The sequence below is a fragment of the Plecotus auritus genome (assembly GCF_963455305.1).
Source record: "Plecotus auritus genome assembly, chromosome: 8".
NCBI lineage: Eukaryota > Metazoa > Chordata > Mammalia > Chiroptera > Vespertilionidae > Plecotus > Plecotus auritus.
Genome location: NC_137782.1, coordinates 137,768,821 through 137,789,276, shown reverse-complemented (window position 1 = coordinate 137,789,276; position 20,456 = coordinate 137,768,821). Strand labels below are relative to the sequence as shown.

At 38.6% G+C, this 20,456-nt stretch overlaps 1 protein-coding gene across 12 annotated transcripts in view; it reads left to right on the top strand.

Annotated features, from left to right (window-relative positions):
- Positions 1-20,456, top strand: part of EHBP1 (EH domain binding protein 1) — a 416,128-nt gene that overhangs the window by 160,338 nt on the left and 235,334 nt on the right. The gene's annotated exons all lie outside the window — the stretch shown is intronic.

Here is a 20,456-nt window from a genome sequence, read left to right as displayed (position 1 = left end):
CTTTTCTTACCTAGCCAAGCTAGTTACTTCCCACACACTTAGCTACAAGTCAGTCACAAACCTGTTCAGGTTCAAGGGGAGGGGAATTAGACTCCACCACTTGATGAGAGAGTGGCAAGGCTCTAGAGGAAAATGTGGTATGAAAAATATTTTTGTAGGCAGTCTGAAACAGCTTTGTAGAAAATAATTAATGCTATCATATAGATCTTTAGGTTTGCCTGGAATTTTCTACTCAATTAGTACGGCTCTTTAAATCTTCTAAAAATCAAGTTAGCTTTTATGATTTAAGATCTTATATCTTGTCTCCTCTCTGAACTTGAATAATTTGCTTTCTCTGCAGTAGAATGAAATATGAAGTTATGAAGATGCTTTAAGCCTGTGTGTGAGATTTCCCTGGTGCAGGACGGTTCAAAGCAGGAGTTTAGTCTGCTTTACAGAGTGGGTCATTTGAATTACATGTTATCTTGTGTGTGTTTTCTAAGAGCAGTTCTAGATTCCTATCTTCAGAACTCTAAATGACCCCTGTAGCCTTTTGAATAGACTGTTGAAAGTTTTCTAAGAGTCTGAAAATACATTCTCATACCAACTGCTACATTTCTTGTTAGACCTTAGGCATGACTGCATGAAATAGATCAAATAATACTGGTTCTATTTCATAGCCTTGCAATTTTTCATTAATATTAGGGATCAGATCTGACAAGACACTGTCTTTCTTTAAAGTATGTGCACTGTTACTGCTTATTTAAAAAAAATAAGCTTCTATCAATCTAGTCATGAATTTTGATTGATAAATTTGTTTAGTTCCCAGTAGTGCTGCCATGCTTGAATTGTGGCTAACAATTTGATAATCTGCTGACATAAATATTAATCCTAACTGTGGCTCTATAAAATTGTACTTTATCAATATATTGTGCATAAAAGCAATCCCTGAAAGATAGAAAATAAAGAACAAAAGTTAATATGGATAGTTCCCTATTCCTTACCCCCATTGATGTGTTCTTTCATAGAGGAGTGACAGTTTGTCTATATTGAAGAAAGCCTATCTGGAATAGTCATTTAGTGTAATGCTGTTTAGAGTATTATAACCACTTGATGGCACCCTTTGATTTGGTACAAACCTCATTAGCCATACTATACTGCAGTATAGTATTTGTAATGGAATAACACATAAGAACTAAAGACTGCAAGGTATCTGGTTAATGTGGAGATGAAATGAATGCAACAGCAAGGCTAAGCTTTCCTGACCCTTCATGAGAGAATAGATGAAAAAAGGAAGAATAAGCTATTGTGCCAAAGGGAGATGATGAAATTCAAGATCCACACACATAATCTCTGGCTCAGCCTCTGAAATGTTAATCCCTGGGTAGAATTATTTGAGCTATAGCTTGCAATTTATCATCAAAATAGCATGTGTCAAACAATACTTTTTATATGTGTGGTGTTTAGAACTATCCAATTTTAATATAAAATGGTTCACAGAGCACTAGCTAAATATTTAAGTGTCAACTCTATAAGGTTTTGATTTGGGGGGCTGGAGTGGAGTGGTTTCTTTACTTCAAAATACTAATTGTATTTTTGATTGAGGACTGTCAGGGAATCTTTTGCTTTTCTTTTAGTGAGAGTTTAGATTTAGTGTCAGGAGAAATAGTTTTTAAAGAATGCCTCTTGTTAAGTAGTTTTAAATTGTGTGGTTTTTTTTTTCCACATGCTAAGAATATTTTTATAATTATAGAATAATCTTGTAGTAGTTTTATGACCTTGCTTAAAAATACTCCACTTGATAAAATAGTATATTTTTTAAGGATTATATGGACATTTCTATTTCAATATCATCTCAAATATTTGTAGATTCTTCTTAAATTATCCCACTTCTGCCCACTAGGGAATGCTGTCATAATTAGTATGTGTTTGTGATATTTCCTTCTCAGAAATAAAATTCTCTCAATTAAAAAATAATCTAAATTTTAATAGTGTAGGTCAGGGGAGGGTATTATATATGTCTACTAATCTATCATTCAGAGCAACAATCATGTTATGAGCTTTTCCTATATAAAAAATAAATCAAACTTTTGTTTTTAAAAATATCAGTACACTTTGCAAAATCTAGAAGCTTGAAAATTCAGTTTAACTATATACTTTTCCTTTCAACTTTATTATGCTTATTTTAAGAGGCATCTTTTCCTTTAATTCAGACAATTATTTTCTATTTTATTACTAACAAATTATTTTACATAACTTTGTATTCCAATTTTGTGTACCTGTTTCTGAAGGTTCACCAGCAAGGTGATCTCTAACAAAACCCTATATTTAATGTATATCCAGTTGATCATAGAATTTCAGTACTTGATTGCAAATGTTGAAGACATGCTGTGATCCTGTATTAGATGCTGCAGTACAGATCTGCTAAATATCACTCAACTATGCTTGGATAATTCTGACTTGTCCTATTTTAGCTCTGATGACAAAGAATATTTGATTTTATAGTGGTGGGGAAAGAAGGTGGGAGGGATCACTGTGAAAAGAAGATGAGCTATGGAAATAGCTTGATTTTGACAGCTCTTTTTAAGTGATCCTGAAAGGTTGTGAGACCCAGAATCACATCTTTGAAGACCAGAGGTTGTGCATGTTTGAGGCACTGCTTTGAGTCAAGGGTAGCGTAAGACTAGTACTTAGTGCCATCAATAAAAGTGTTCTAATGAAACTGAGCAGGCTCCTCCCCGGCCCGGGCCTTGGTCAGGGCTTGTGCAGGAGGCAACCAATCGATGTGTTTCTCTCACATCGGTGTTTCTCTCTGTCTTTCCCTCTCTCTGAAAATCAATGAAAATCCGAGGATTATAAAAAATAAAATGTGACACTTTCTCAACCTAATGTTATAAAGGAGAGGCAGTGCTTCAAACATGCACTATTTCTGATCTTCATAGGTGTGACTCTGGATCTCACTCTTAACTCTTCATGATCACCTAAAGAAGACAGCTGCCAAAGTCAAGACTGCAGTAACCTTTTACAAAGCCTACTGGTTCCACACAGTGCCAATGCATGCATCTTCCAACCCACTGCACTGGCAATCTCGCACCCCGTTGCCAAATATGGTGTTCCAGCCTGGTGCCTTTCATCATACACAAAACTGGTCAATGTCCAACTTTATCCAACCACCTACACTAAATCCAAAACCTCGTGATGCTGTCCCAGATGCCTGTAGGGTGGCACTCCTGCACATTTTTAAAAAGTTGAGATTATAAAAACTATTAGGAAAAAAAACCCCTTTGTCATGCCTTCTACCTAAAGTTTGTACCTTCTTTAATTTGCTATAGGATGTTGGCAAACAAAGTTTGGTGGGAAATGTGTATTTTATATTTCTTGATCTTCCCACATCCTCCTAGTTTTATAGATCTTATTAAATAGGTTTCAATGGGCCAGTCTTTGAAACATGGCCCAGATGAACATTTTATTTCAACTGTAGCAATAGGGTGCTTTATTGATGAATGACCTTTACCCTGACATAGTGTTGTCTTTTGACATTGACTGAAATAAGTGAAGAAATTTCTCCTTGGCTTGATTTGTATTGGCAGAAGAAAGCAAACAGAGTGGTTTGTCAAGTTGCTAAAAATGTCAAAATATAGTCCTGGGACAATTTCTAGCACAAAGGTGTGTTTTTGTGTGTGTGTGTTTTTAAATTTTTTCTTTTGTTTTTTAAATAATGTGTGGGTGGTTGGATGTTCTTTGAAAAAAAAACAAACCACACACCTTTGAAAGAAAATTGAATTCCAGTAACACCTATATCAGATTAATAATAGGAAGTAAAGTGTTTGCCTTCATGTAAAGTTGTATTTTATTAGTCAGGTGCTTGTTGGTGACATGTTTATACATTAAGCCTTTAGAGAATTTCACAATTTTAGAGAAAATAGTGTTAATTCATATAAGTATTATGTGACTGGTAATGTGTTAAAAGATATATGGCTGTTTTCCTATGCACACTTTTGTTATGTTGCAGTTTTAATGATAATTTTAACTCATTCTAGTTTCTACATGTAAGTTGTACAGAGTATAACAGAACTCCATTTCAAAAGTAAAATGTAAAATATTTCAGCTGAATTCTCATTACTTGTTAATAGTTTCTAGCTTTGTAGGTAAATTAAATATTTCTGCAAGTGGTACGCATAAATGAAGTGTCCTGTTTTGTAGACTTCATTGTTTATACCATCATAAAAGAGCACAGATACATGCAGTTGTTGCTCCTGCTTTTGTTTATCTTGAAAGCATTGCTTTCTGATAGTTAATATGTTTCAAATTAGTATTGTAATACTTTTGTTGTTTAAGTTACAACCCACCATTATGTTATTTTATAATTTTAGAAGCTAGTTTCTTAAGGCAGATATGGGTTTCTTAATTCAAATAATCAAATCATAGAAATTTAGAGCTGGAAGGAGGCTTAGAAATCATAAAGTTCTCTACCCTCATTTTAGAGAGAAAGAAACTGAGGGTATCATGATACAGAAACTAGCCCAAGGTCATATTGCTAATTAGTAGTAAATTATATCCATTCATTTTCTTTACTCCTGTTCTTTTATCTACCAACATACAATATTTGCATTTATGTGATAACACAATATTAAGTTTTTGGTTTTTGTAATTCTTTAAATAGAACATAATTCAGCTGTTTTAGAAAACTGAAATTTGATTTATTATATGAAAAAATATTTTTAATCAGGCTTATTAGGTAAAGATCAATTTCACTGAGATAGATTTTTTGATAGGAATGAAAACAAACAAGGTTGAAATTCCCAGCAGCCACTCCTTGTGATACCTTAATCAATAAAGAAATTAATAAAAAAAAGTTCAATATAAAAATGTAAATTTTATAATTATGTGAAAATATCTGAGTGTAAACTTTGTAAAAATAAATTTGTTAGGCAAAATTTATAGTTTTAATTAAGATTTTTTATTCATTTATTTATTTTCTTTATTGATTAAGGTATTACATATGTGTCCTTATCCTCTCTTATCCACTCATCTGCTGATGGGCACTTAGGCTGTTTCCAAATCTTAGCTATTGTAAATTGTGCTGCTATGAACATGGGGGTGCATATATCCTTTCTGATTGGTCTTTCTGGTTCCTTGGGATATGGTCCTAGGAGTGGTATTACTGGGTCAAATGGGAGTTCCATTTTTAGTTTTTTAAAGAAACTCCATATTGTTCTCCACAGTGGCTGCACCAGTCTGCATTCCCATTAGCAGTGCACGAGGGTTCCTTTTTCTCCTCATCCTCTTCAGCACTTGTCATTTGTTGATTTGTTGATGATAGCCATTCTGACAGGTGTGAGATGATACCTCATTGTTGTTTTGATTTGCATCTCTCAGATGATCAGTGACTTTGAGCATGTTATCATATGTCTCTTGGCCTTCCTTATGTCCTCTTTCGAAAAGTATCTATTTAGGTCCGTTGCCCATTTTTTTTATAAGAGATGAATTTTTAATGACATTTTAATATGTGTAGACAAATAGCCATTTTAAGTTGTCTTTATAGGATGATTAAAATATATATAGTTTTATACATACAAATTATTAAAATAGAGAAGTTTGGAAATATTATTTGGTCAAGAATAGTAACCAGATGTTTTCCAATAATATTTATGATGGTAGTTTAGATATCTAAACTAGAGATTGCTTTAAAATGGGTTATTTTTAATGTGTATCTGTCCTGTCATTCAAAAAATAATACTCAGCAGTAATACTCAGCAGCAATGCTTATTCTCTGCATATTGCTAACTGTTTAGAACTTGGCCATAAAGCACTTTTGTCTCAGGATTTCTAAATGCGGTTGTGTAATATATACCCAGCCTTCTCCTTACAGTCTAGGTACAGCATTGGACACTATTATAATAGGTTAAACCAGTGGTCGGCAAACTCATTAGTCAACAGAGCCAAATATCAGCAGTACAACGATTGAAATTTCTTTTGAGAACCGAAAACCGACTTCTGCGCATGGCCCACGAAGTTTCAATCGCACTGTACATGTGCGCCCACACGTGGTATTTTGTGGAAGAGCCACACTCAAGGGGCCAAAGAGCTGCATGTGGCTCGCAAGCTGCAGTTTGCTGACCACTGGAACTTAGAGATTAATATTGGCTTACAAGTACTCCTTACAGCACATCATTTCAGATCTCTGCTTTTTAGGTATGTCAATTGCTACAGTTAATTAAAGAGAGCTGCATATACTGCTGTTTAAAGCAATTTAAAGCATTGGGCATGTATTTCCAGTTATGTGAACTACAGAGTGATTATACCTTAACATGAGCTCTGTCCCTGTAAGCCTGTAGTGTCCCACAGTTCAGATAGATTAGTGGTTCAGATTCTTTTCTCAGTCCCTAAACATCCATCTTTTTGCTTGTTTTTGGAGTGATGGAAATGTAAGTGTATATCACTGATTTCCACATTTTAGAATAATGTTTTACACATAGTAAGTGAACCCTCAATGAGTGTTTGAAAAATGATTTGTCACTGATTTACATATTAAGCTTGTGGATTTTTTTAAAATTTTATCATAGCTTGTTATTTAACTTTTCATGGATAGTCTTCTCTTTGCCTGCTGATCTTAGGCAGCTACTTAAGGGTGGGAAGAATTTTTTTTTTTAAACAGACATACTCCGCAAGATTTTATGCACTTATAAATATCCAATAAATGGGTAAGTGGGTATTTAATTGTTTTCATTTTCAATAAACTTGGAGTGAAAATTTTAAGCCCTGCTACCTGAAGAATTCTTAGTTTCATGCTGAAAGAAGACATCTGTTATAGAGTCTGTGAGTCAGATGTGCTTGGAATAATGTACTAATAAAAATATGTATAACTTTTTTGTTCTTTAGACTCTTTTAAGAGCTTATTGGATCTTTTAAAAATTGTATATGTATTACACATCCAACAAAATGACAATATTAGAAATATTTAAAAATGAAAAATTATTCATAATCCCATCCTATATAATAAAAGAGTAATATGCAAATTAACCACCACTCTGCTACACCCACAAGCCACACCCACCAGCCAATCAGGAGCAAGTATGCAAATTAACCCAACCAAGATGACAGTTAATTTGCATATCCAGGAGCAGAGTGTAGACTGAAGACAGCGTAGAAGGAAGCCAAGCGTTGCAGAAGGGAGCGAAGCTGCGGAGAAGCAAGCAAGTGGGGCTGCGGAGAAGGGAGGGAAGCAGGCGGGGCTGTGGAGAAGGGAGGGAAGCAGGGGGGCGGGGGAGAAGGGAGGGAAGCAGGTGGGGCGGGGGAGAAGGGAGGGAAGCAGACCGCCGCAGGAAGCCCTATTGCAGGAATCTTCCTGCAATGGGCCTCTAGTCTATACATATAAAAGCCTAAGTGACCGTTGCAACCGAAACAACCAAACGCATGACCGAACAGGCTGCGTGGTGCGACCAGGCCAGCAGGGGGGTAGTGAGGGCTGACCAAACGACTGACCATCAGGCTGCAAGGGGCGACCAGGTCGGCAGGGGGGTTAGTGAGGGACAACCAAACAACTGAACAAGCAGGCTGTGTGGGGCAACCAGGCCGGCAGGGGCGGGCAGTGAGGGGCGACCAAACGACCAAACAGCAGGGTGCGTGGGGTGACCAGGCCGGCAGGGGGGGCAGTTAGGGATGACCAGGCCAGAAAGGGGGGCAGTAAGGGGCAACCAGACTGGCAGGGGGGCAGTTGGGGGCGACCAGGCCAGCAGGGGGGGCAGTAAGGGGCTACCAGGCCGGCAGGGGGTCAGTTGGGCGTGACTAGGCCATCGGGGGGGGGGGGCAATTAGGGGTGATCAGGTAGGCAGGCAGGTGAGCAGTTAGGAGCCAGTGGTCCCGGATTGTGAAAGGGACATCCCCCGAGGGGTCCCGGATTGGAGAGGGTGCAGGCTGGGCTGAGGGGACCGCCCCCCCTCTTGGTCTCCCCTCCCCCCCGTGCACGAAATTTGTGCCTCTAGTCATTTTAATAAAAATTGATTTTGGTTATTTTTTGTTTCATTTCATAGAGTAGATAAAATTCGTAATTGGTGTTATTACATTTCTTATTTTAAAATGTATATTATACCTTTGTCATTTTCAGGCTTTTATAGAAATGCTTTGAGAGCTGATACTTGCGTTTAAGTATAAAAAGCAGCTCCACTCACAGAACTGCTTCCCAGATGTGAGCTATGAGGGGACCTTAATTCTCTCTGCAGTGACTCTCACTTTGGAATTTGCTTCAACAATAGCTTGAACTAGTGAAAATCTATAGGGCTTCAGGTTATTATTCAAAACCCATCATTCACTTAGGCTTTTGGAATGGTCTTGTTGATTCAAGGACAGTTTTGGTGACTAGATTCAGAGTTCAGTTTAGAAGCAGATATTCAATGGATACGTGTCAACAAGAAGATCATATAAAATGAAAGTGATGACTAGGGGGGTGTGTATGGTAAAAATGAAATAAAATCGAAGAGTGCTACCTGAGATTGCTCAATTTAATTTTGTAGAAAGGTCTTATTGCCTTTCAGGAGTTTGAAAATAATAAGTTTAAACTGGTAGTGACATTTATTTTATAATGTTTCCAAGCTCCATGTGATTTACTAAAGAAAGAAGGGAGAAATATAAAATTAAATTTCTTTATTTTCCAATGTAAAAAAAAAATACAAGAATATTTAGTTGCCAAACATATGTGTTAGGAAGGAAGGAAAATGAGAGGAAAAGGAATCTGTACTAATGTCAGAGCAACTGTCTGCTTAAGTTAAGCCCGGGATCTGAAATGTTGCTTACTATAAATTTTTATGGTATCATCAGGTAGTCCTAGAATATCCAAAACGTATTTTTCTTATTCTTCACCTCACTCCTAATTTTTATCTCTTGTCTAATTCTTTCTTATAAATTGCTACTACTAGCAATTTAGGAATAAAGTAGAGATCTAAAAACTGATTTCAAATCCATCCTTTCTTAAACTCTCTTCTTCACCAGTTTCTAAATAATCCATCACATTTTCCCCTATAAACCTTTATTTTTATATATCCCACCCTGTACTGCTGGACCCAATTATTGAAAATCTACTCAAAAGTCAGTCATAGTATAGTATAAGTCATGTTACTGGTTTTCACTACCTTTTCTTTAAATCAAACAGGTTGTTGCAAAAAACTAAATTGCTATAATTAATATTTCTTGTTGACTGGATAAAGTAATTTTATATTAGAAAAGTGATTTTACAAAAATTAAGATAGGATAAATTTGCATATCTCACTGTTTCTTCATATGTGTTTCTATAATAAGAAAAGTTTTCTTCCAAATGAATATTATGTTTTAAACATTGTACATCTGAAAAGTAAAAACACTTTAAATGACTATTTGTGAAGCTAAATTGGGTATTTATTTTTAGATACCCTAAACTTGAGAAACTGATTTTACAGAATAGCTACTTTTTACTCAGTTTCTTAAAAAAGTATTTTTAAAAGTCTCTGCATGTATAAAAATTAAAGAAAATAATTGTGATTTCTTCTATTTGATATCAAATCTTCTTCAGTTAAATTTTTTACCATTTCACCAAAATTAAAATGCTAAATAGATAAGTTCACAAAGCCTATTTTGAATGAAGAGAGAAAAAGTACATAGTATTTTTCCTAGTTTCTAAGGTGGATCAAGTCTGCACTTCCATTTACTTAAATGCGTTTATTGTTTGTAAGCCCAAAACATGTATAAACCCTTTCTTTTACCATATGTATATTTAAATAAGCAACACTTAATATCTTCTCCATGTGAAGTGAAATATTTCCTTAACACTAACACAAGTCAGTTCTCAGCCAAAGCAAATAGAAGAATGAATGCTTTGTTAATCATCCGTAACTAATGTGTGTATACACAAGGGGGAAAATCAAATCTGTTTTTGACAAGAACCTTTTGATGGAATTTGCAAAAAAAAAAAAAAAAAAAAAAGAAGAAGAAGAATAAGAAACTTTTAATACAGGTCAGGCCCTTCTAATTTATGAGTTTAAAATTTTTGTTTTTATTTTTTTAAGTATAGGTACTTGGTAACAAATCAAACAGTATAGAAGACCTTTTAATGAAATAAACATTCTTCTGCCCTTTCCCTTCCTATCTTCAACCCTCTCCAAGAGGCAGCCTCTTTTAACTGCTCTAGATTCTCGTTCTTCTGGTGGTTGGTTCCTTCATGATTCTAGTTCCATAGGATATACTTGTACTCTATTTCAAATGTTGTCAACTTCAGACAACATTTATTGAATCTCCAGTTCAAATTGCACATTCCTAGCCAGCAGCATTTCAGAAATGCATATAGTCATTCCCTATCATTTTTTAAAATCCACATCCTTTCTTGATAGTTTCTCATGGGATTAGTACAGTTCCTCCATTGTGCTCACCATTGTTCCCACCACTTCAAAAACTTACTGTCAAGCCCATGTCATCTGCTCTCTGATTCCTTTCCACTTTTTTTCCTTGTTAAAATCTATTCTGTTCCCCTTTTTGGTATTAAAGTTTGGATGAGCCATAGATTCGAATTAGGGAAATCATATATTTTTCTTTTTAAAATATGCAAGATTTATTTTTAAAATATCTATGTAACCCCAAGTAATTGTATTTCATTTTAATTTTTTTCCCTGTGAGTCAATGGCCCTTGTAAGAAGTTTGTTAGTTTTTGTTTTTTAACCCTTCCCCTAGTAGATAATAGCTGGACATAAGGATTTTGATTTAAAAAAAAAAGAGCAGGCATGTTATAAATTTGACTTGATGGATTTCTAAGAGTTTAGCATTCTTCTCAAAGACTTAAAATAATGTAAATAAAAATAATACATTCTGAAATGCCAATCTTTTTCACCCTTCTGCCCCTTCTTGGCTCAGCTGGTCCTTTCTACTCTTTTCCCAACAAACTTCTTCAACATGATTCATACCTGCTTTCCAGCTTTTCCTAGGACTGTGGTCGGCAAACTGCGGCTCGCAAACCACATGCGGCTCTTTGGCCCCTTGAGTGTGGCTCTTCCACAAAATACCATGGCCTGGGCGAGTCTATTTTGAAGAAGTGGCGTTAGAAGAAGTTTAAGTTTAAAAAATTTGGCTCTCAAAAGAAATTTCAATTGTACTGTTGATATTTGGCTCTGTTGACTAATGAGTTTGCTGACCACTGTCCTAGAAGATAATTCCAATTTTAAATAGCAATCAGGATAAAAATGGAGCTTGGCATTTAATTTTAGGACTTTATTTTTACTACAATGTATCAATTACTTCTAGAGAGTCTAGTACTGACTTTAGTCCTTTTTAAACAGTTTGGGACACTGCTTGGAAATATGCATGGAACTGTGTGACCCTGCCTAAATCTTTCTTCTCAGCATTATATCAATTACCTTCATTAATTTCTGTTGCTCTAAAAAAGTCAATTGTAGCTCTGTGGTTAAGCCAGAAATCCTGCTTTCACAATACAGATATAGATTGTGGATCAAGACTAATAGGTTATCATCAAATTGGTTTTCCGGTTGTCATAAAAGCTGTGGATAGAAAGACATTCTAGAATGTGAAATGCTTTGCCTTTTGAAGTAGCCTAACTGTACTCTGAGGATATCTCCTTTCTTTGTTTCTGTGGTCAGTAGGATTTACTATTATTCTGTCATATCAAGTATCAAAGAATAAACATGGTTATATTTTAATTTCCTGATTCAGCCCCTGGACTACTTGAGTTTTTCCCTTTACAGAATATATAATATAATATATAATATAATATAATGTATAACCTTTTTTAAAATTTTTTACTTTATTTAACTAGAGGCCTGGTGCACGAGATTTGTGCACTGGCGGCGGGGGGGGGGGGCAGGGGGGAAGCCCCTCAGCCCAGCCTGCACCCTCTCACAGTCCGGGACCCCTTGAGGGATAGCCGGCAGTCAGACATCCCTCTTGCAATCTGGGGCCCTCGCAGTCTGGGACCCCTCGCTCCTTACCACCCGCCTGCAGCGGAGGTGGTGGGAGAGGCTCCTGCCGCTGCCGCTGTGCTCACCAGCCGTGAGCCCGGCTTCTGGCTGAGCAGTGCTCCCCCTGTGGGAGTGCACTGACTACCAGGGGGCAGCTCCTGCATTGAGCGTCTGCCCCCGGTGGTCAGTGCGTGTCATAGCAACTGGTCGTTCTGCCATTCGGTCAATTTGCATATTATGCTTTTATTATATAGGATATTTATAAAATATACTAGGGGCCCAGTGCATGAATTTGTGCGCCTTGAAAGGAACTGTGGGCCATGAGGCTGCGGTGGGCACAGGGGTGGGTCTCGGCCCATCCTCCCCGCCCCTCCCACCACAGCCCCTGGTCCCCTGTCTGCTGGCATCTCTGCTCCCGCTGCTGCCGCTCACACCCACTGACAGCGCCAAGTGATTGGGGCTGGTGCCAGCGGCGGGTGAAAGCAGGGCCGGCGCTGTCAGTGGGTGCTAGCAGTGGCTGCTGCCCCGATTGCCCCTCAGGAGCAGGGGGAAGTGGAGAAGCCCGAAAAGCTATATCCATTTCTAAAAATAAATAAATGTTAAACGTCTGATTCATTTAAAAAAAAATCTTAGATAACATTATCCTTGAGCATAAACTTGAATTTTATTCTTAAACTAGTGGCCCGGTGCACGAAATTCATGCACATTAAAAGGGGATTCATTAGAGGAAATAATTTAATATTGCTATTTGCCCTTTCTCTATAATAGAAGTGTCAGAGATGAAAGAAAATTAGTAAAATATATATGAAAACTTTCCTCCTGTCAGAGTCTGGGGCGCACCATGGGACCCAGAGTCAAGTCCCCACCCACCCACATGTGCCTCAAAATCGAGTGAGACCCAGGCCCGGCCACCCCTCCCTCCCCCTCCCCATTGAGCTAGATTCAGACCCAGCCAGTCCCACCCTTGTCAAGCCCCGCCGGGCAGGGGACGTAGCCTCAGGTGGGCGTGGCCTGAGGTCCCCCAGCCCAGGCCGGGGCAGGGGGGCGTGCCCTGAGGTTCCCCTGTCAAGCCCCACCAGGTGGGGGGGCGCAGCCTCAGGTTCCCCCGCCCCAGCACCGGGAGGGGGGCATAGCCTCAGGTTCCCCGTTAAGCCCCACCAGCAGGGGGGTGCAGCCTCAGGTCCCCCGTCAAGCCCCGCTTGGCAGGGGGCGCGGCCTGAGTTCCCCCGACCAAGCACTGGGGGTGCACCTTGAGGTCCCCTGTGAAGCCCTGCCAGGCAGGGGGGCACAGCCTCAGGTCCCCTGGCCCAGTGCTGGCGCGGGGGTGCAGCCTGAGGTCCCCCGGCCTTGTGCTGGGGTGGGGGGCGTGGCCTGAAGTCCCCTGGCAAACCTCACCGGGCGGGGGGTGGGGTCTGAGGTCCCCCGGCCTGGTGCCAGGGTGGGGGGCGTGGCCTGAAGTCCACTGTCAAGCCCCACCTGGTGGGGGGGCATGGCCTGAGGTCCCCCGGCCTGGCGCTGGGGCTGGGGAGCAGCCTGAGGTCCCCTAGTCCAGTATCAGGATGGGGAGCGCACCTTGAGGTCTCCTGTCAAGCCCTGCCGGGTGGGGGACACGGCCTGAGGTCCCCTGTCAAAGCCCCAAGGGGCGGGGGAAGGGGTAGCCTCAGGTCCCTGCTGATTGCTCGTTAAGGCTCCTTATGGGAACTTGGCCTCAGCTGTGGGTGCAGCCATCTTTGTGACCAAGTGATGGTCAATTAGCATACTCCCTCTTTATTAGATAGGATTATTTATTGTATTTTACTAAGCTTTCAATAGGAAATAGGAAGTAAAAATTTCCCACTTTTGTTGTTGTTAATTCTCACCAGAGAATATTTTCCTCCCCCTCCCCCTTTTTTTTTAGCTAATGGAAGGGAGGGGGAGAGACAGAGAACATTGATGTGAGAGAGACACATAGATTGGTTGCTTCCTGCACATGCCCTGACCTGACTGGGGACTGGGGATCTGAGGTATGTGCCCTAGACCAGAATTGAACCCATGGGCTGACACTCTTAACCACTGAACCAAACCAGCTAGGACAAATTTTCCACTTTTTTTGTTACTAGCTCCTAAAATTAATTTTTTATATGAAAAGTAATAGATAGCTAAAGTTTTTAAAAAAACCAATAGAATAAAAAGTAATTCTATCTCCCTACTTTGTTTATGTTTTCTTTTCCTGAGAGAACTTACTATTAGGTCCCTATGTATATATCCAGATTTATACATATCACCTTTTAATACACAGTAAGAGCAGAATAATAATATTTGATATCTTGTTCTTTTCATTTAAGCATATACATTGATAGATTTCAAGTATATAAGACATGCACTGTAAAATTTTTACTATATCATTATTTTTCCCCCACATAAAACTTAGATTTTTCTTAGAGTTTTTAAATGTAAAGTTTTAATTACAAATGAATCATGGGTTTTATTCAGAATTTCAGTGCAGTTTTAATACTTGAATTTTATAGCACCTACCATTTACAAAGCATTTTCATGCATTTCATGTTATTTGATACTCTCAAAAACCCTGTAAATAAAACCCAATAGTTGCGTTGTTTGTTATGGGTTTAATGAAGTTCAAATTTTTATCTTTCTTGAACACCTCTTTTCATTACTTCTGACTTTATTCTAATTTTTAAGCACAGGCAGAGGCAGATCTTTTCCTTTGTCTTCTAAGTTCTCCATCCTTCCCGTCCCCCTCTCCAAAACACACACACACACACACACACACACACACACACACACTTTTTAAAAAAACCTAATGAATAGAAGTACACTGCTTTTATCTTCCCTAACTCCTGTGACACTTGGGAGTCCTGTGAAAGGACACTATTCTCTTCTTAGAAATATATAAATATTTAGGAAAACCTAACTAAATAATCATTTTTTTTATCCTATGCAAAAACATATTCTGATTGCTAAAATATGAACATGTAAACATCATATACAAGTCTTTGTTCTTTTATTTATTTTTTAATCCTCACCTGAGGATATTTTTACATTGATTTTTTGAGAGTGCAGGAGAAAGGAAAAGACAGAGAGAAATATCAATGTGAGAGAAACACATCGATTGGTTGCTTCCTGCACAAGCCCTGACCAGGGCCCGAATTGAACCTGGAACCCTTTGGTCCACAGGCTGGCTCTCTATCCACTGAGCCAGACTGGGTAGGACTTTTGTTTGTTTGTTTATTTATTTATTTTTAAATGTTTAAAGTATTAGATATAGTATTACATATGTCTTTTTTTCCCCGCATTGACCTCTCCCTGGCCATCCGCACCCCCCAGCACATGCCCTCACCCCCCTAGTGTCTGTGTTATGCTTATATGCATGCATAAAAGTCCTTTGGTTGATCTCTTACTGCTCCCACCCCCCAACTTCCCACTGAAGTTTGACAGTCTGTTTGATGCGTCTCTGTCTCTGTATCTATTTTTGTTCATCAGTTTATGTTGTTCATTATATTCCAAAATGAGTGAAATCATGTGATATATATCTTTCTCTGATTGGCTTATTTTGGTTAGCATAATGCTCTCCAGATCCATCCATGCTGTTGAGAATGGTAAGAGTTCTTTCTTTTTTATAGTAGCATAGTATTCCATTGTGTAGATGTACCATGGTTTTCTAATCTACTCATCTGCTGATGGGCATTTAGGCTGTTTCCAAATCTTAAATTGTGCTGCTATGAACATAGGGGTGCATATGTCCTTTCTGATTGGTGTTTTTGGTTTCTTGGGATATATTCCTAGAAGTGGGATCACTGGGTCAAATGGGAGTTCCATTTTTAATTTTTTGAGGAAACTCCATACTGTTTTCCACAGTGACTGCACCAACCTGCATTCCACCAGTAGTACACGAGGGTTCCTTTTTCTCCACATCCTCGCCAGCACTTGTCATTTGTTGATTTGTTGATGATAGCCATTCTGACAGGTGTGAGATGGTATCTCATTGTCGTTTTGATTTGCATCTCTCGGATAATTAGTGACTTAGAGCACATTTTCATATGTCACTTGGCCTTCTGTATGTCCACTTTCAAAAGGTGTCTATTTAAGTCCTTTGCCCATTTTTTATTGGATTGTTTATCTTTTTTTTGTTAAGATGTGTGAGTTCTCTATAAATTTTGGAGATTAGGCCCTTATCTGATATAACATTGGCAAATATGTTCTCCCGTGCAGTGGGCTTTCTTGTTGTTTTGTTGATGGTTTCTTTTGCTGTGCAGAAGCTTTTTATTTTGATATAGTCTCATTTGTTTATTTTCTCCTTAGTTTTCATTGCCTTAGGAGTAGTATCAGTAAAAATATTGCTATGACATATTCTGATATTTTATTTTTTTAAAGATTTTTTATTGACTTTTAGAAAGAGAGGAAGGGAGAGATGGAGAGAAACATCTATGTGAGAGCAAACATCCATCAACCACTGCCTGCACTATCGAGCCTGCAACCTCAGCATGTTCCCTGACTAGGAATTGAACCGGCAACCCTTTGGTGTATGGGATGACACCCAACCAACTGAGCCACACTGGCCAGAGCAAATTTTTGTTTATTTTTAAAAGAAGTGTTCAAATACTGCTTATAATTCTTCTGTCTCTTAGCTATGCATGGCTTTTGTGTCAGATCACTTTGCATGCAGTAACTTGGTGATAGTTGTTGTTGCTCATGTTATAATTTGAGCACCAATAGCTTACTGGGCACCACACCAGAAACATCCCAGCCCTACGGACACAGTTTGATTGGCAGAAAACTAAATTCCCATAGAATGATAATGATTGCATAAAAGCAAAAAGAACCAAATTGACATTTTTATCAATAGTTAACCTGAAATAACCCTTGCTAGATAATGTAAAAGTACAAGTCTAAGACTTTAGTTTCCCAGATACTACCTTTTAGCATACTTGGCTTTGCTGATATATTAATGAATAAACAAAAGCATGCCTGCTAAGTATGCTGTGGTGGTATATGAAGGGCCAACTAATATAATTTCATTTAACTTCAAAACAAATCCTTTTGCTTACAAGCAAACCTTTTGCCTTTTTAATAGTGGTTGGAGGATATCTATATATGAACTCTTTTGTCCTACCGTCTGCCTTACAAAAACAAAACCAGAAACCACTGCAGAGGTAGAACTGATGATATGTCTTGATAAACTTACAGCATTTTAAAGTTTCTAGGCATAAGTTTCCTTAGTCATCTGTAAACAGTGGTAATAGCAGCAGCCCTACCATTTAACAAGATGTTAGTTAAGATCAAATAAATAATGATCCCAAAGTAGGTCACTAAACAAATGGTAAAAATGGTCATTATCTTTTAAGTGCTATTATATCAAATGCTGTGAAAACAATAATTTTTTCTATAGTGTTTGGAATATATGGAAATAAAGAAAAAGATGTAAATGAAATTGAAAGCAATTATTTGTTTCATAGAATAATATATTTCTGTGAAAATCTCACCTCTTCTTTCTCTGCAGATTTCCAGGTGCAGTAAGTTGACTGTCTCTTCAGAGGCATTTTAGTGTAGTGGGTGTAGTGGTTAAGACTTGGACATTCTTAGCTGTGTAGTCCTGGGAAAATTGATGAACCTTAGTTTACTTATCTCTAAAATGAGAATAATGCTAGTCAACATATAAGCCTGTGTAGTCAACACTACAAAAAGCATTAACATTTGTTTAGAACAGTGCTCAACACATGGTATGTTGTCATTGTAGTTAGTTGTGCTGTTATTGATCTGACTTAAGCAGCAGCTAGAATTATAGAAATCCATGATGTAAGAAATGTTTAACGATTTCTACTACAGGAAAAAATCCCAAGCAGTGTGATATCACATGGTCTCTCTAGTCCTATATATGAGAAATAGTCTTCAAGCTTTCATATTATTATTCTTTAAAGAAAAGAAATCTACATTTGATTAGGATTAGTGAGGTTATGCAATTTTTATAGAGAACTGTATAGTAGGTATACCACACAAACCATGTGTTATCTATAATTGCTTATTGAAAAAGTTCCCTAAAACCAGATAAAGTATTTATTTGAAATGATAGTAATTTGAGGTGTTGACTCTTGCATTTTAACAATATTTGCTGAATTTTAGCTGAAACATTAGTTGATGTTACTTCTTTTCTTGCACTATATTATAGGAAAGTATGCCATAACTGTATCTGATTGTTCAGCTTTAAAGTTTAATGGTTAATTATGACTTTTCAACTTCAGAAAGTTTAAGACATTTTTATCACCCTGGAGCTGAAAAGCACTTTAAGAAATCACCTGCCTATCTTTCTGCTCTTAGGCAAGGCTGTACCTAAAACATCACAGAAGCTATGGTAATTATCTATGTGGTTTGTTTGTGTGTTTTTTTTTTAATCTGAAGAAAGAAGATCCTACAACTTGCCCTGAAGCAAGCTCAACACTACAAAAATATTTAAGTATTTAATTATACTGGAAGCTATGAAGTTGGGGCATCAATATGAGGACCTATATACCTCTTTACCCTCACGTTTCATACTCTTTCAGTTACCTGTGGGGGCCAATAACTTTTATTTTATTAAAACGTATTTTTAAGTGGTTTCAGAGAGGAATGAAGAGGGAGAGAGAGAGAGAAACATCAATGATGAGAGAGAATCATTGATTGGCTGCCTCCTGCATGCCCCCTACTGGGGATCGAGCCTGCAATCCAGGCATGTGCCCTGATTCCCCCTCATCCCTGAAATCTAACCGTGACCTCCTGGTTTATAGGTTAATGCTCAACCACTGAGCCATGCTAGCTGGGCTGAGGGCCAATAACTTTTTAAAAAACATCTAATCTACTTGGTTCAAAAGCAAGTAAGCATTTGTGAAAATTGTGTTAAATGGCCCTGGAACCTGGAAGTGCAGGAAAAGAAGTATGTATTCATTCTAACAATGGTATTTTACTTGTACCCTTCATATAGGTTTGGAGTTGGCCATATGAGTGGCTAAAATCCTATGTAATAAAGAGGTGATATGCAAATTGACTGTCACACCCTCACAAGATGGCTGCCTAGGACCGGGCCGGCAGGAGGGTTAGTGAGGGACGAGCAAATGACTGAACAAGCTGGCTGCTTGAGGCGAACAGGCCGGCAGGGGGGTTAGTGAGGGACGAGCAAATGACTGAACAAGCAGGCTGCTTGAGGTGAACAGGCTGGCAGGGGGGTTAGTGAGGGATGAGCAAATGACTGAACAAGCAGGCTGCTTGGGGCGACCAGGCCAGCAGGGGGGTTAGTGAGGGATAACCAAACGATTGAACAGCAGGCTGTGTGGGGTGACCAGGCTGGAAGTGGGCTTAGTGAGGGACAACCAAATGACTGAACAGCAGGCTGCGTGGGGCGACCAGGCCGGCGGGGGGGCCATGAGGGATGACCAGGCCGGCAGGGGGAGCAGTTGGGGGCAACCAGGCTGGCAGGAGGGCAGTTGGGGACGATTAGGCTGGAAGGGGGGGCAGTGAGGGGTGACTAGGCAGGCAGGCAGGTGAGCGATTAGGAGCCAGCGGTCCAGGATTGTGAGAGGAATGTTCAACTGCTGGTTTAGGCCCAATCCCTGGGATCGGGCCTAAACCGGCAGTTGAACATCTCCCGAGGTGTCCCGGGTTGGAGACGGTGCAGGCTGGGCTGAGGGGACCCCTCCCTCCCCCCGTGCATGAATTTCGTGCACCGGACCTCTAGTAATTACATAAAGAAGGAGATGAAGCGTTCTGCATGGCCACTCAGTCTCCTTTAGAAACAAGCACATTCAAATTCAGGTATTACATGTATCAGATTAAAAGTTCTCATGTGGTAGAATACAAAAGTGCTGTTTCATCACATATAGGCGAAAATATATATAACTTCTAAAAACTGAAGTATTCAATAGTCTTTTTTGTGTATTCTTAAAAACAATTTTAAAGTCTTTTATTTTAAATTCAGTGTAAATAAGTATACAATCTTAAACCATAAATTCAGGTGTTTTTTTGTTTTGTTTTGTTTTTTAGTTCAAATGATGTGAAACCTTTTGTTCTATTCAAAGGCCTCTATGTCTTTGAATTACAGTAACTTCTCCTTTGCTGGTTACCCTGTCACTCAGTGGTTCTCAACCTTTCTCATGCCGTGACCCTTTAATAGAGTTCCTCATGTTGTGGTGACCCCCAACCATAAAATTATTTTCATTGCTACTTCATAACTGTAATTTTGCTACTGTTATGAATCGTAATGTAAATATCTGTGTTTTCCGATAGTCTTAGGCTCTACAGCAGCGGTTCTTAGGTGACCCTGCTAGCTGTAGAGCCTAAGACCATCGGAAAACACAGATATTTACATTATGATTCATAACAGTAGCAAAATTACAGTTTTGAAGTAGCAATGAAAATAATTTTATGGTTAGGGGTCACCACAACATGAGGAACTGTATTAAAGGGCCGTTGCATTAAAAAGGTTGAGAACCACTGTGTAACTAGTGTGAGACTGTTACAGAGTGACCGTAATGTATGTACTGTTTTATAATACTTCCATAAATTAGGAAAGCCCTTTAT